The following is a 16,972-nucleotide window of genomic DNA, read 5'->3' as shown; positions in this document are numbered from 1 at the left end:
TAGGCCAGAAGCTACAGCTCTGATTGGACCCCTAGCCTGGGAACCTCCATAAGCTGCAGGTGTGGGTCTCAAAAAGACAAAAAAATTAACAGTTAATAATCTAATAAAGAACAGGTATGAAACAGTGCATTAACTGCCATTATAGAGGTCCTCGTAATGGTTATTCTATTAATGAGGAGAAAGTACAGCAATTTTTGTCCAGGGGAATTTGAAAAGCCTCCAAAGAGAGGAGAAATTTTACATCATAGCCACAACTTCAACCCATTTTTCTTCTATGTGCAACTGTATAGAATGAAATAAAAAGAGGTAGAGTGTCTTGAAAGTCCCATCAGAAGCCATGTCACTTCAAAGTAAGCCCTATTATTCCTGATGGAAAAATATGTAAAGAAAGATGAAGAGCATGGAGGGTAAGGTCTGGCCAGAGGATTTTACTCTTATTATTGGCTACTCCTAAATTTAGCATTTTCCAGCAGGGGAGAAAACTAGGGACATCTTTCTTGAAGATTGTTAACCTTCTTCACAAAGACTACAATGAGAGGTGCCATATAAACACACAAAAAATAGCTCAGACAGCTGAGCCCCTCTAGAACTCAGGAATGTGAAAATGGAAGATTGACTTAGCAAAGCAGAAGGTGGGGGGAGGAGAAGACATTTCAAGGGCCATCTGTCAACCGAAAGGTTAGAAAAACAATATAATGGCAAGACAAGCATCCTGAGTCTTGTTTTTCCTTTGGCTGAATATCTGAAATGCAGCTTTAGAGTTGAAGGTAAGACCTGATGTGTCTCATTTCTTTGAGTACTTTTAAAACCAAACATTTACTCAGAAAACAATTAGAACTGACAGTATCTAAATGAGCTGCCTTCACATTTTATCTTTGCTGCATTGTATAGATACTACTAGAGATCCGTATTTTGCAAATTTTAAGATACTTATAAATAATCAAAAAAACATTTTTTGTCCTTTATCTTTTTAGGGCGACACCCATGGCATATGGAGCTTCCCAGTTTAGGGGTCGAATCAGAGCTGTAGCTGCTGGCCTAAGCCATAGCAACACGGGATCCAAGCCATGTCTGTGACCTACAGCACAGCTCACGACAATGCCAGATCCTTAACTCACTGAGCGAGGCCAGAGTTTGAATCCGCATCCTCATGGATACTAGTAGGGTTGGTTAACCACTGAGCCATGACAGGAACTGAGATATAATAATTTTTAAGACAATATGTTCATCTCAATGTTGATTATTCAGAAAATTAGGAGCTCCCCTCATGGCTCAGTGGTTAATGAATCCCACTAGGAACCATGAGGTTGCGGGTTCGGTCCCTGCCCTTGCTCAGTGGGTTAAGGATCTGGCATTCCCGTGAGCCGTGGTGTAGGTTGCAGATGAGGCTCAGATCCCACGTTGCTGTGGCTCTGGTGTAGGCCAGCAGCTGCAGCTCCAATTTGACCCCTAGCCTGGGAATCTCCATATGCCACAGAAGCAGCCCTTTCTAAGCAAAAAGACAGAAAAAAAAAAAAAAAAAGAAAAGAAAATCAAAGTATGGGAAATATCCTTCAATGATGTCCACATCCCTGAGTCCCTTCTTTTATTTATTAAAGGCAATGCTATCTTTCATGGGCTTTCTCTTACCAGGTCCCTGCCATCAAGGTGGATAATGCCTGGTATACACATGTACAACCTTTCCAGCATACTTACTTCTCAGTTCCATTACCTTCTCTTCTGCAATATTTTCTCAACCTCCTCTCTGATCCATGTCTATGAATATATCCTGAGTCTTGTCATCCCTGTAGCCACTCTACTTCCCAAATCATTAATTCTAAGAGTTTAATGTAGATCTTTTCAGCTTGATTGATATGCCACTGCCTCTACTTTCAAGTTGTATTTTAAATATTGTCAAACCAATAACATTAATTCCATTATACCTCTGTACTTTCATCATCACCTAGGAAAACTCTTGAAAAAACAAACAAAAAAAAACCCTCCAACAATATGTCTTCTATTTCATCTGGTGCAATGGAGTGTATCATTTCCCCTCCACATTCATATGGTGAAGACCTAACCCCCGATACAATTGCATTTTGAGATAGAGCTTTTAGGAGGTAATGGGGTTGTAGTCATAAACACGGGGTCCTAATCCAATAGGACTGATACAAAAAGAGGAAGAAAGATATTCTCTCCATGTGCATACACTGAGGAAAGGCATGTGAACACACAGTGAGAAGGCAGCTGTGTGCAGGATAGGTCAAGAGCTCTCACCAGAGCTTCCTGATTTCCAACTTCCAGTTTCCAGACCTATGATAAAACAAATTCACGTTGCTTAAGTCATATGTGTGTGTGTGTGTGTGTGTGTGTATACACATACATATATATATATTTTATGGCAGCCCCAACTGACTAACACACATGGTCATTAAGCATTCCTGGAAAAATAATCATATGACAAGTTTAAATGACTCATTACAGCCTAAAACTACTAATGTATTTCTCTTATCAGTAAGTTCTTCTGTAATACACAGTGAATTAAACTGTGTCCATTCTACTCACACATCCATGTTCACTTTCCCCTCTCTGTTGGATTTGTTATATAAATGGCTCCTATGAACTTCTTTTCTGAACTTTCCCACCTGGTATTTGGGGGTGGATATGTAACTTGCTTTGGCCAGTGGGACAGCAGCATACTTGATATAAGTAGAGGCTTTAAAAAGGATATATGTAGGGGTTTTGTTTTTATATTGGTCTTCTTGTATTGCTGTAACAAAATACCATACACTGGGTAACTTAAAGAAAATAAATTTTATTTTCTTACAGCACTGGAGGCTGGACATCTGAGATTGGGGTGCCAGCATGATCAGCTTGTGGTGAAGGCCTTTGTCCTGGTGTGCAGGCAGCCACCTTCCCACTATTGCCCTCACATAGTGAAGAAAGACAGAGAAAGTTCTCTGGTATCTCTTCTTACAAGGACAATAATCGTATTAGATTACAGCTCTATCCTCATAACCTCATTTAACCTTTATTTAGTCTAAAACTGAAAAGACAGTCACACTAGGGGTTAGGGTTTCCAACATATAAATTTGGGGTGAGGAGCAAACATTCAGTCCATGACAATGTCCTCTCTTGGAATACTGCTGCCATCATTAAAACAAGCCTGTACCAACCTCTTGTAGGATGAGGGGGAATGATCTGTCTCAGCTAAAGTCACCCTAGATCAACTGGCCTGCAGCCAACTTGGCAGTGTACTGAAGACACATGATCACGTCTAGCCCAAATCAATGGAACCCAACCAGATCAGCTAGTTTCCATAGGTTCGTGAAGAATAATAAATGGTTACCATTTATATATTTAATAAATTAAATGTATTAAATTTATTTATTTAATAAATGATTACCCCAATGCTTGAGACCATTTGTTACTTAGCAATAGCTATCTGATATATTCCATCTGTTTCAGAAAAATCACATATCCTCTGACACAGAGAAAACAGAAACTGTTGAGATAGGAACTTCCATTAATTTTTGCTACCATAGTTACAAATTACTGAAAATGAATCTGGCATTGCTCCTCAATTTTTTCTCCTACAAAAAACAAAGTATCTCATATCTACAGCCAATCATTCCATCTGCACTCAGGATTCTGTTATCTCCTTGCTTTCCTCATTTGGCTGTCACTCATCAACCTACTACAATTTGGCTTTGTTTCTAGTCACTAAGCCAAGATGGCCCTTGCAAAGAGCAGATCACTTAGGAACTGCTGCATCATTTTTCAGTTCTCATTTTCCTACCTATCAGAACTTTAACACAGTAGAAAATTCCTACCATCTTGAAAAACTCTTTTCTGGTATTTTGTAATATCATCCTTTCACATTCATCTTCCCACCCTGTGTATAGTCCTTCGATCTCTTTTCTTGAATCTTCCTCTTCCATCTGGCTTTCAAATTCACGAATTCCTGAAGGCTTAGTCTGATGATTTCTACTTTAATCACTCAGTATTCTGTCCCTACATGAGCTTTTCACCTTCTATCAGTTCATGCAGACTACCTGTGCATTTATATATCTCAAGACACTTCTCTATGCTCTAGACCATGGAACTCCAGAAGAAGACCTATATTTTCACTTAGATATCTCAAAGACATCTCAAACTCAGTATGTACTCATCTCTCTTTTTCTCAATTTTGCCATATAAATGTAGCATTCTTCCACTGTTACTCAGCTTAGGAAATGGACCATCTATACAAAGTTGTACAAGCCAGAATCATGGTACCACCATGACAATCCTTTACCTTTTCTCCACTTTCCACTCCTTCTCCAAGAAAACACAATAAATAGCTCACAAACATTGTCTTGAACCTCCCGAACCCTTGCTATATAATTTTTGGCACTCCCATCTCTTTTCAGTGCTCAATATTACTTAACTATATATCTGTCTTTCCACTATAATACTATCCCCATTTAAGGGGTGGGTCAGAGTTTATCTTATTTTTTTTGCCACACCCACAGCATGCAAAAGTTCCCTGGCCACGGATAAAACCCTAACCAAAGCAGCTACAATGTCAAATCCTTAACTACCGGCCACTAAGGAACTCCAGCCAGAGTTAATCTTATTATTATTCATAACTCCACATTATTCATTACTTCAACACTTAGAACACTACCTTTAAATTCATAAATATTCTGCATATAAATACTGAAAGAATGAATGAATATGAATTTGAACATTTTAATACTTATTTGAACATTTCAATCAGCTAAAAGTTGCTTTACATTCACTTATGGAAACTTGAATTTATGAGCAATGAAACATCTAAGTCATAAGTTATTAACCTGGTTTATCAATATGTCCATAGATGGAATACAGAAAATCTATGTAGTTAAGAATCACTGAAGAAGAGTGCTTTCCTATTAAGATTCTATCAGAAGACTATTAAGAATTAGTTTTAGGGGAAACTAGTTGGTACTAAAGATCAATTTTAATACAAAAGAGAAAATACAGAATACCATAGTAGGAGAACAAATAGATGGGCTTTGGTGACTGATGTTCACATGCTAGATTTACTGTTTATTGATGTAACCTTGGATGAGTAAACCTCTAATAGGCTCTTTTGTTCACAGACAGAAAAACACTTTAAGCTTAAACATACATTAGAATCACTTGTTTAACTTAAAAAAGTAGAGATATTGTATCAAATCAGAGATTATAAAATGAGAAATAGAATTTTTATGTATGTTTTAAAACCTCATGAGCTAATGTGTTATTCAACTGAGGCTGAAAGACACAGATGTAGAAAAGGAGAATAATAATACTTTCCTCACAGAACTGCTGGAAGCAACAAGTAAGACATGCTGGCAACTACTAGGAGTGCTTCAAGAAAGGATAGTTGCCCATTCTTTTATTCTTTCCAGGACATCAGGAACAGTAAACAAAATACTTTTAGAATAGTGATAAGAAATTTAAAAAAAAATTCTGGGTGCAAGTTCTATCTCTGTCCCTTGTTAGCTGAGAGACTGTGGGCAAGTCATGTAATTTCTTTCAGTCTCAGTTTTCTACATGTTTCATGAGAATAAAATTAATATAGGTTTAGTCAGTTAATGACAGATACTCAATATTCGTGAAGAAATAAACAAATCATTTAATCAGGTAATAATGCCATCCAGTGTTTTTTTGAGAACTTATTTGATGCTTCACCTTCTTCTAGGAATTGTAGATATAAAGAGAGGGAGAGAAAAAAAGTGAACATGGTCCCTACCCTTATGATACAATTTTTTTTAAAAAAAAAAAAGAAATAGAAAAATAAATAATAAAACAAATTGTGACACACACCATAAAGTATACATAAGTGGGTGAAATAGAAAATAATGGGGAAGGGAGACTTAGCTGAGATAAACAATAGTCATCAAGGATTGGCCACGTTGGGAAATTATCTTTGTCATGTGATCAGGATAAGAGATGGAAGAAAATACAGTGTGCGAGGGTGAAAAACCAGGCTTTGGACTCTCATTATTTTTTGAGTCGGAAAAAACTAGAAGATGAGGACTCAAACAATGGACAGATTCAAATGTTTGGCCTTTTGTTAACCCTGATGCAATCAACATAACTGCCTCAGCCAAATTTGAGAAAAGAAGCAGATTTTGCCCTTTTCAGCAAAAAGAATGCCAATACCACCCACTGGTATTTGATTTTCACCTTTTAATAAGAACACCTTAGATTCTTTGATCAGCAGTGGTGTCCAGAGACCTCTCACATTGTGTTCATTTTATTCACCAAATGGAAATCAACAATTTTGAGTGGCATCCAACTAATCTCTGAGAAGAACGATACTGTGGATTCTGCCACAAAAGCTACAGATGCCAAGATTTTCTAGAAAATGAGGTTAGTTATGTCCAGGCAAAATCGCCGAGGTTACAGTCCTGTCCATGTTCTCTAAATTGCTTTTCTAATAACAGGAATCACATACACACACGTTTATGCAAGTAAACATGTTCATTGTTTCACTGATCCTTGTCCCTGTTGATTGTGTCACAAAAGGAGATAAGGGAGGTCCCTAAAAGAAGGGACTGTTCTTCAAGCTCATCAGTCTGCTCCATGCTAACAAAAAAGAAAAAAAAAAGAAGGAATTTGTAATTCATCTTGGAAGCTTTCAGGTCTCCGAGTGTTGTGAGCCTTTTATTTTATTTTTTTTAAGTGGAGAGTGCACATTTTAATAAGGCAGTCTCTGTAGAGGCTGCATCCTTGCTACAGCCAGAAAGCATACCTTTGTTATGTCACGCTGCTCTGGGGAGAAGACTGAAGAAAAGCCTCATTTATAAGACAAATGGGTATAACACACAGCTCTATCTCAGGAGTTCATAGAGCTCCAGACATTATTTCAAAATTCAAAAAAAACTTTAGGCATTAAAATATAAATCCATATTTACTTTATTATAACAAAATTGTTTACAATGTTAGTTCTCTACCTTCTTTAATCCCAAAAGGAATGTTCCCAGGATTTTCATATGTCCATAAGGTGTGGTCTGTTCCTTGATTGATTGGTTCATTCATTTAGTCATTCAAAAAAATACATATTTTTGTGCCTACTCAGTGGCATTCACTCTGCTAGGCACTGGAGATTCACCACTAAGTGATGCAGACATGCTTAATGTCCCAGATGAATTTAAAGAGCAAATTGGAGGAGGATGCAGTTATTGAACAAACAATCCAATGAAATATTTGACTATAGGTTTTTTTCGGTCCTTTGAAGAGCACAAGATTTTTGAGAGATTAACCTACTGTGGGCAAAGACTAGCTATCAGAAAAATCATTCTTTAAGGAAAGGGCATTTAAACACTTACATGGGCAATCAATAGGAACTTACGAGGGAAAAATGCGTAGTGATGAGGAAAAAGTAGGGAGCCTTTATAGGTCAGCTTTATGCAGATGTTCCTGGGAGGAGAGAAAGAACCTTGGCAAATCTAAAATTTGAAAGAAGTCCTATATGACTGATACTTGATGAGCAAGTAAATGATTGATCATTGGGAAATAGGCTAACTATACAAGATAGGTTATAATTTTGTACCTTATCCCAAGGCAGTCAGAAGCTACCAAACATTTTTAAGCAAAGAAACTGCATTTCTCTAAAATAGCTACATATTTTAAAGAAAGATCATTCTGAGTGTTAACTGAAGAGCAGCTGTGGGTACAAGATCTGTGCTGGAAAAAAAAAAAAATCAACCCTACAGTATTTATACTTAACCATGTGGTAAAAGGTCTCCTGTTATAAGTCAGCTAATTTAGCTTAGAGTCCAACCCTCCTGTTACATAAGTGTTAAAAAAAATTAGTAAGTTTTTAAACAACACTACGAAATGGAGCATTTATTTGGAAAATTTTTAATGAAAACCAGTTTCCAGTTTCAATCCCAAACAGGTCATTCACATATAAATATGTATTCACTTAAAACAACAAATACACATTTCGCCTGGTTTGTTCATCTTGAATTTATACCAGTGCTTCTCAAAGTGGATTTTCAGGCCACAGCATTAGCATCTAGTATTAGTTAGAAATGAAAATCATCAGGTCTCCTTCCAGACCTATTGACTGAGGCCCTCCAACTGGCTCTGATATAGGCTTCAGTTTGAGAATTGCTAAAGTTCGAGAATAATCAATTTGTATTAATGTTGCTAACAAGCAAATACTGTTGAGTTTTCCAGGACAGGGATGTTTGGTTACTACAAATTAGTATACTTTAAACATTCATAGACATTAATGCCGGGGGGACTTCTTATCTATTTAAAATGATTCATCATAACACCAATAATCAACATTGGTGAGGATGTGGAGAAAAGAGAATCCTCATACACTGTTGGTAAGGATGTAAATTGGTGCAGACACTGTGGAAGACAGTACGGAGGTTCAAAAAACTAAAAATAAAACTGTCATATAACCCAGTAATCCCACTACTAGGCACAAATCAAAAAACCACAAAAATACTAATTTGAAAAGGTACATGTACCACAATGTCCACAACAGCATTATTTATAGTTGCAACCTAAATACCCATCAACAGATGAATGGATAAAAAAGTTGTGGTATATATGTGCAATGGAATAATACTACTAAGCCAAAAAAAAAAAAATTGCCATTTGCAGAGTTCCCACTGTGGCTTAGCGGTAATGAACCCAACTAGTATCTATGAGGACGGCGGTTCGAGCCCCAGCCCCGCTCAATGGGTTAAGGATCCAGCATTGCCATGAGCTGCAGTGTAGGTCACAGACATGCTTGGATCCCACATTGCTGTAGCTGTGGCACAGGCCGGCAGCTGCAACTCCAATTCAACCCCCAGCCTAGGAACTTCATATGCCATGGGTCCATACCCAAAAAAAAAAAAATTTCGCCATTTGCAACAAGATGGATGGACTTGGAGGCTATTATTAAGTGAAATAAGACAGAGAAAGACAGATACCATATGATATCACTTATATATGGAATCTAAAAATACACCAAACCAGTGAATATAACAAAAAAGAAGCAAATTCACTGATGCAGAGAATATACTATTGGTTACCAGTGGAGAGAGGAGAGGGGGAGGGGCAATTAAGGCAATTAAGTACAAACTATTAGGTATAAAAAAAGCTTCAAAGATATACTGCACCAAAAAAGGATACATTGTACAACACAGGAAATATAGCCAATATTTTATAATTACTATAAATGGAGTGTAACCTTAAAAATTGTGAATTACCTTATTGTACATCTGTAATATAGAATATTGTACATCAATTATACTTCAATAAAATATATATGTGTGTATGTGTAACCAAAAAAATAAAATGACTCTTTAAATAGAAAGCAAACTAAAGCCCAGAGAGGGCGAAATTCTTGCTCTGGTCACAGTGTTGAAGGGAAAAAAAAACACTTTGAGGTGCGACAAACTGGGTTTGAGTTTTTGTCTGACACTCATCAAATCCAGTGACTACAGATCTGATTAGACTCCTAGCTTGGAAACCTCCATATGCAGCTGATGAGGCCCTAAAAAACAAAAAACAAAGACAAACAAAAAAAGAACAAAAGGGAGAAGGCTCAAATCAATAAAAAATTAGAAATGAAAAAGAAGAAATCACAACTGACTCTACAGAAATAAAAAGCATCATAAGAGACTACTATAAGCAACTATATGACAATAAAATGGACAACCTAGAAGAAATGGACAAATTCTTACAAAGGTAAAAAACCTATCAAGACTGAACAAGAAGTAAACTGAAAATATGAACAGACTAATCGCAAGTACCAAAACTGAAAAAATTATTAAAAAACAAAAGTGCAGGACCTGATGGCCACACAGGTGAATTCTATCAGACATTCTGAGAAGAGTTAACATCTATTCTTCTGAAACTCTTTCAAAAAATAGTGGAGGAAGGAACTCCCAAGCTCTATGAGGCCACCCTCACCCTGATACCAAAACCAGACAAGGATAGTCAAATAAAAAAAACTGCAGACCAACATCACTGATGAACAAAGATGCAAAAATCCTCAACAAAATACTAGCAAACTGAATCCAAATATATATTAAAAGGATCATACACCATGATCAAGTGAAATTTATTCCAGGGATGCGCGGATTCTTCAATATCTGCAAATCTATCAATGTGATAGAAAAGACAACCTACAGAATGGCAGAAAATTTTTACCAACGATGCAACAGACAAAGGCCTAATCTCCAAAGTATACAAGCAACTCATGCAACTCAACAACAACAACAAAACAACCCAATTGAAAAATGGACAAAAAAACTTAAATAGACATTTCTCCAAAGAAGACATACTACAGGTGGCCAGCAGGAATATGAGAAAATACTCAATATCAATAACTATTAGAGAAATGCAAATCAAAACCACAATTAGGTGCCACATCACACCATTCAGAATGCCCATCATTAATAAGTCAACAAATAACAAATGCTGGGAAGGTTGTGGAGAAAAAGGTACCCTCTTTCACTGTCAGTGGGGATGTAAGTTGGTACAACTACTAAAGCAAACAGTATGGAAGTACCTCAGAAAACTAAATTTAGGACTACCCTATGATCCAGGATGGCATATATGCAGACGAAACTTTCACTGAAAAAGATAAATGCTCCTCTATGTTCACTGTAGTACTATTTACAATAGCCAAGACATGGAAACAACCTATATGTCCACTGACAGATGAAAGCATTAAGAAGATGTGGTACATATATACAATGGAATACTACTCAGCCATAAAAAAGACAAACTAATGCCATTTGCAGCATCATGGATAGAACTAGAGATTCTCATACTAAGTGAAGTAAGCCAGAAAGAAAAAGACAAATACCATACAATATCACTTATTAGTGGAATTTAAAATATAGAACATATTATCCTATCTAAAAAAAATAGAAACAGATCACGGCTAAGGAGAGTAGACCTGAGGTTCCCAGAGGAGGAAGGGGATGGAGTGGGATGGATGGGCATTTGGGGGTTTTTTGGATACAAACTGTTATATTTTGAATGGATGAGCAGTGGGGCCCTACTGTATAGCACAGAGAAATGTGTGCGATTAGGTCATTCTGCTGTATAACAGAACCTGAAGAAACACTGTAAATCAACTATACTTTAATAATAGTAATAAAAAGAAAAAAGTTACTATAAAATATTGGCTATATTCTCTGTGTAAATTACTTACTTTTGAAACAAATAACTCCTTCCCAGAACTGTGAGAATATTGACATCTGGGAACTTGTATGATGTTTACCGGCAGGGACCAGTGTTATTGTAAGTAACTAGACCATGTTTCTTTCCTGTTGAACATAAAATGTCTCATAGAACATCAGCATCAGAAAAGGTCATTCTGAGGATATCATAAAGTGATAGACAAACACGGTCATTGTACAACTCACACATTACCAACTATATCTCACTCTTGGCCAAAATGAGGGACTGCTATTTCTTTACAATTAGATCCTTTATCCCTATACTACTCTCCCTTACCTGTAAATAGTATTGGGGAAATAGTCAATCACAGAGTTTTTATCACTTTATGACAGACCAAATTTAGAGAAAACTGCTTTTTTAGACTCTCTCCCAAATGAACCAAAGCCCCAATCCTTTAATAGTTTTAATAACCTTTAATAGGTTATTGCTAACATTATTTTAACTTAAACACCTAATGGTACCCCATAGTGTGTATGTCCCCTGGTTTTAATAAGTAATAAAATCACTAGTTCAACCATAGACATGTTCCTGGTGGTCTCTGCCCAGAGTGCAATGACAATGGCGATGACTGGTAGGGAAGAAGGTAGTTCAGGATAATGAGTTAATTTTATGTAGCTGTCACCTGGCTAGTGTTGGAATTTCTACCCATTTAAAGTGACTAAAAATTGCATATATCTTATATTTTGGCCATGTTCTTCAAAGCAAGATGTTAGAATTTCCCTTTTTGATCAACAGTTATGCTATCTGGTTAATAGATGGCAAACTATAGCACAGTTAGCTTTGGGAAGGCCATTTTTAGGCCTTTGGAGACCCTATCAAATACCATATGAAAGCTATTAAATTACACCTCCATCCCACATTAAATCTATTTTCTGCTCTGAACATTTGAAAGGGATTTTTGTTATTTTATTTTTGAAATTGCTTAGCACCGAGAAACTAGTTTCATTTATGGTTGACTGACTTTTTTTTTTAGCAATTACTGCACAAGCCTGAGAGATCATTCACTGTGAGACAATGAACCTGAAAGTTGCTTTAAAATGTAATGAAAATTTTATAAATACTGAATCTAACAGTTAATGAAGTTGATATACTAATATGTTTATTTAAAAATTATTGGTTTTTGATTTTATGGCTTTAATTTGAGGTTGATAATTTTGTCTGTTTTTCAGGTCTCAGATATTTTCTTAGCCCTAAACATCCTCTTTTTTGCCTAATGGCTAAAATGACCCTGTTTCTAAGTCCCTTATATAGAGTTCTTGCTTAATTGACAAGAATAATATCTCTCACATATGTTTATTATTTTTAATTCATACATACAGTTGGCCTTTGAACAATGCATGGGTTAAGGGTGCCAAACCTCATGCAGCTGAAAATCCACATATCACTTTATATTCAGCCCTCCATATCTGCAGTTCCACAACCATGGATTCAACCAACCTTGGATCATGTGGTAATATAATACATATTTTTTGGAAAAAAATCCATGTATAAGTGTATCTGCACAATTCAAACCCATGTTGTTCAAAGTTCAACTGTATTTCATATGGTATATACATACAATGGAATATTACTCAAACTTGAAAGAAAAAAACCATTTGCAGCAACATAGATGGATACAGAGATTTTCACACTAAGTCAATTAAGCCAGAGAAAGATAGATATCATATGATGTCTCTCATATGTGGAATCTAAAAAATAATGATACAAATGCTCTTATATACAAAACAGAAATAGATGCACAGACATAGAAAACAAACTTATGATTACCAAAGGGGAAGGCGGTGGGAGAGGGATAAATTAAGAGGCTGGGATTAACACATATACACCACTATATATAAAATAAATAACCAACAAGGACCTACTGTATAGCACAAAGGACTACATTGTTTTGTAATGGCCCATAAGGGAAGTGAATCTGAAATAAAAACTATGTGTTCATAACTGAATTACTTTGCTGTACAGTGAAACTAATATAACACTGTAAATTAACTATGCTCCAATTAAAAAGGTCATCAGAATTCTGAAAAAAGGAGTTCCCATCATGGCTCAGTGGTTAATGAATCTGACTAGGAACCATGAGGTTGAGGGTTCAATCCCTGGCCTTGCTCAGTGGGTTAAGGATCCGGCGTTGCCGTGAGCTGTGGTGTAGGTCGCAGACGCAGCTCGGATCCCGATTTGCTATGGCTGTGGTGCAGGCCGGCGGCTATAGCTCCAATTCAACCCCTAGCCTGTGAACCTCCATATGCCATGGGTGCAGTCCTAGAAAAGACAAAAAACAAAAACAACATAAGAATTCAAAAAAAAAAAAAAAAAAAAGATCAATATACAGAAAAGTTGCAAGTTGAATGTAGGTACATTTTTCCCGTGAACAATTTAAGATCAAGTTGTTAACTTGATGCCCTACCACTCCATCAACCTGTTAGTGTGTATTGACTATAAACCAGGACATCCCCCTTCATAACCCCAACACATCCATCAAACTTGGAAAATGACACTGAATCGTTAGTACCATCTAATTCAAGTTTTGCCAGTGTTCCAATAATACCCTCATTGGCACAAGAATTCAGACAAAATTGTGGACTGATTCCTTTTGTTAGGTATCTTGAGACTTCTTTAGTTTGGAGTCCTTCCCCAGTCTTTCACTACTCCTATGAATTGGCCATTTGGGGTAATTACAAACCAGGTATTTTTTAAAGTTTTTCTTGATCTGAAGCTGTGGAATGTTTCCTCTTCAGTTTTAAATCTGCCTCTTTGTGAAGATTAATTCAGAAGTGGCTGCTGTATTCTTCCCATTGTACCATTAGGTAACAAATTTAATTTTAAAATTAATTCTCCCCATCACCAATGATGTACATTTTGAGTACAGGACTAAGGTAGTATATGCTAGGCTTTTCCACTATAAAAGCAGTAATTTTTCTGAAAAGCACTATGCTATTATTTGTGACTTTTATGTATAATGTGGAAAGTTACTTTCAAACACTGTAAATGCTGCATCCTTTATTATATTTTCTGTCAATTAAAACTATAAATACACACTGACACCTTGAATTCCAATTCAACATCACTGAGTTTGTTCTACTTTTCCCCTTTACATAATTGTACTTCCATTCTCTGATAATAAGAGGCCTGGCATCCACTATCCTTTAAATATATATTATTTAATCAAATCATCCGTTCCATAACCATTCCCATCATTGTCACCGCTTCTGACTAGCCTGAATGGCCTCCTGACCTTATTTGGGCACTAAAATATCATACTCTGTAGAACTCCTCTATGGACAGCCACCTTCCTCTGCTAAGTCTCCAATACCCTCCTCTGCCTCAGTTAATAGTCTCAAGGTTAATTTTCTTTTATAATAATAATTCCAGGAATGGAAAGGGAGGAAGAGGAAAAAAAAAAAAAAAAAACATAAGAGAAAATGTATAAAGGTTACCCAGTATGTTTGCACTGACATCAAGAGGAAGTTTTCTAGTCTAGAATTTTATTACCCACTTCTCACTTACCTCCCCCACAATTAAATCAAAGGTTAACCTTACATATTACCTTGTCCTTATCTCATCAAAGGCATATGAAATTTAAGGTATATACTAAATAATTATAATCACATATGTACCTACCTAATAATGGTTCTGTCATACTTTATATCCCTTTATTTACTAGGGAAGGGACTTAATTATTACAAAGTTAACAACTCACTGATTTATCACATTCAGCTTTAATGTGTTCCAGAGATGATTTGCTACTTCTTATAAAGTAACAAATTTTGTGAATGACTTAATCAGATGGATTCGAAATTATCGTCATAAGAAAGTCACACTCAATTACTTATATTATGATATCCTTTCTTGAGTGGGAGGGGGTGGGTGACTTTACAGCTTGGGTAACACAAACTGACATCAAGTTTTTACTAACTTTACTGCAACTTGTTATCTCAATGTTCTCATAGGAGGATGTCATCCATGTTGTCTCTTGCGATGAGTTAAAAAGAGAGTCCTTCACAAAAAAATCATAAAATGTCAGTGGTGTATTTAATCTTTGAGCTGTTTACTTTATCAATGTTTACTTTAAATACAGATAAAATATTGTATTGTATGTCTTATAGTTACTGTATTTCTTATAGTTATTGTATTAAATGATGTAGTGCTTATAAAAACCTACCAAGCACTTAATAAGTGTTAATCAAACTGAAGTAGTATTTTCATTACTTGCCCAATCATTTCACTAATGAGGGTGAAATGGGGATGACAGAACTTGGGTTTCTTGAATTCTAGTTTTCTTCTCTTCAGCTCATTGTTTCCTTGGTTTTCCTACATAGCTAAGTTTTACAGTGCCCATGTCTTATAATATAGCAGTGATATAATAAAGAATCTCTGACATATAATACCACGCTATAAAAAATATACACACTCACACATGTTTAAAAGAAAAGACAAAGAAGCTTATAGCCCCTTTGTTTGGAGAAACTTCTTTTCTTTTTCGGATTTCTGCACGTGAAGAGGCATTGACACCTTCTGTTCCAAACTATCTTTTTAAGGATATTTGTATTTAAAAAAAAACCCCACAGCATTGGAAGATAGAGAAAGTATCTCCCTGTGGAGCAGAGAATAGATGTATTTCCAAATCAGGATAATAAAAATGATATTTCCCTTTAGTGTTAAAGTTGGGAATGTTTGCCAGCAGCCCTCTTCTAAGGTTGGGGTTTCCTAAACTTGTTTTTTTAGCAATTACACAAACTCACTGTATGTTCTACATCCATCTGAATCCTCCTCTGCATCACACTCATGGAACTAGGGAGGTAGGGACAAAGGGAACTGATGATGATACTGAAACCCATATTACTTGCTGTTCCATGAGGAAGAGTCTTCTATCTCTGACCTAGGAGTCTTGTGTCCTCTATTATCTCTGAAAATGTGACAGGCTTACTTGTGAGATGGTAAGTAGGGTAAAATCTCATATTCTTCAGAATTATTGATACTTTTTATACCATAATTGGTCTTTGTCTTATTCTCAGTCAACACACTATAAAATATAAGCTTTCTTGTAGCATCAGCCAACTTTGAAAAAAAAAAAAGATGTGAAAACAAACAAAAAATAAATAAAATAAAATAAAATAAAATATAAGCTTTCTTACACAAAATCATGGAAAAGTATCTTCATTGGCTTTAAGTTTTGCTTTTTCAATGACTGGTTTGAGGACCAATAACCCAGTTAATATAAAGAATACTGGAGGTGATTTTTTTTTTTTTTTTTTTTTTTTTTTGCTATTTCTTGGGCCGCTCCTGCGGCATATGGAGGTTCCCAGGCTAGGGGTCGAATCGGAGCTGTAGCTGCCAGCCTACGCCAGAGCTACAGCAACACAGGATCCGAGCCGCGTCTGCAACCTACACCACAGCTCACGGCAACGCCGGATCGTTAACCCACTGAGCAAGGGCAGGGACCGAACCCGCAACCTCATGGTTCCTGGTCGGATTCGTTAACCACTGCTCCACGACGGGAACTCCTTTTTTTTTTTTTTTTTTTTTTTTTTTGTGGAGGTGATTATTATGAATTTGTGTGATCCAAGGAGAAAAATACATAAATAATGTTAGAGAGAGAGAAATGATTTTTGAGCCAGAATTCTTGTGTTCTCTCTGCATTTTTGGCAGCTTAGCTCTTCGTAATAAACATACAGTGTTGAGATGATCACCTGCCCACTCAGGATGCTCCAAGCACTTGCTTTAGAGGAACTGCTAAGAGCAAAACAGTTTCATTCTAGGAGACTCATATTCTCAATGA

This window comes from Sus scrofa, chromosome 16, assembly GCF_000003025.6.
Source record: "Sus scrofa isolate TJ Tabasco breed Duroc chromosome 16, Sscrofa11.1, whole genome shotgun sequence".
In the NCBI taxonomy this organism is placed as follows: Eukaryota; Metazoa; Chordata; class Mammalia; order Artiodactyla; family Suidae; genus Sus; species Sus scrofa.
The sequence above is the reverse complement of the archived record's forward strand: the minus strand, read 5'-3'. Positions refer to the sequence as shown.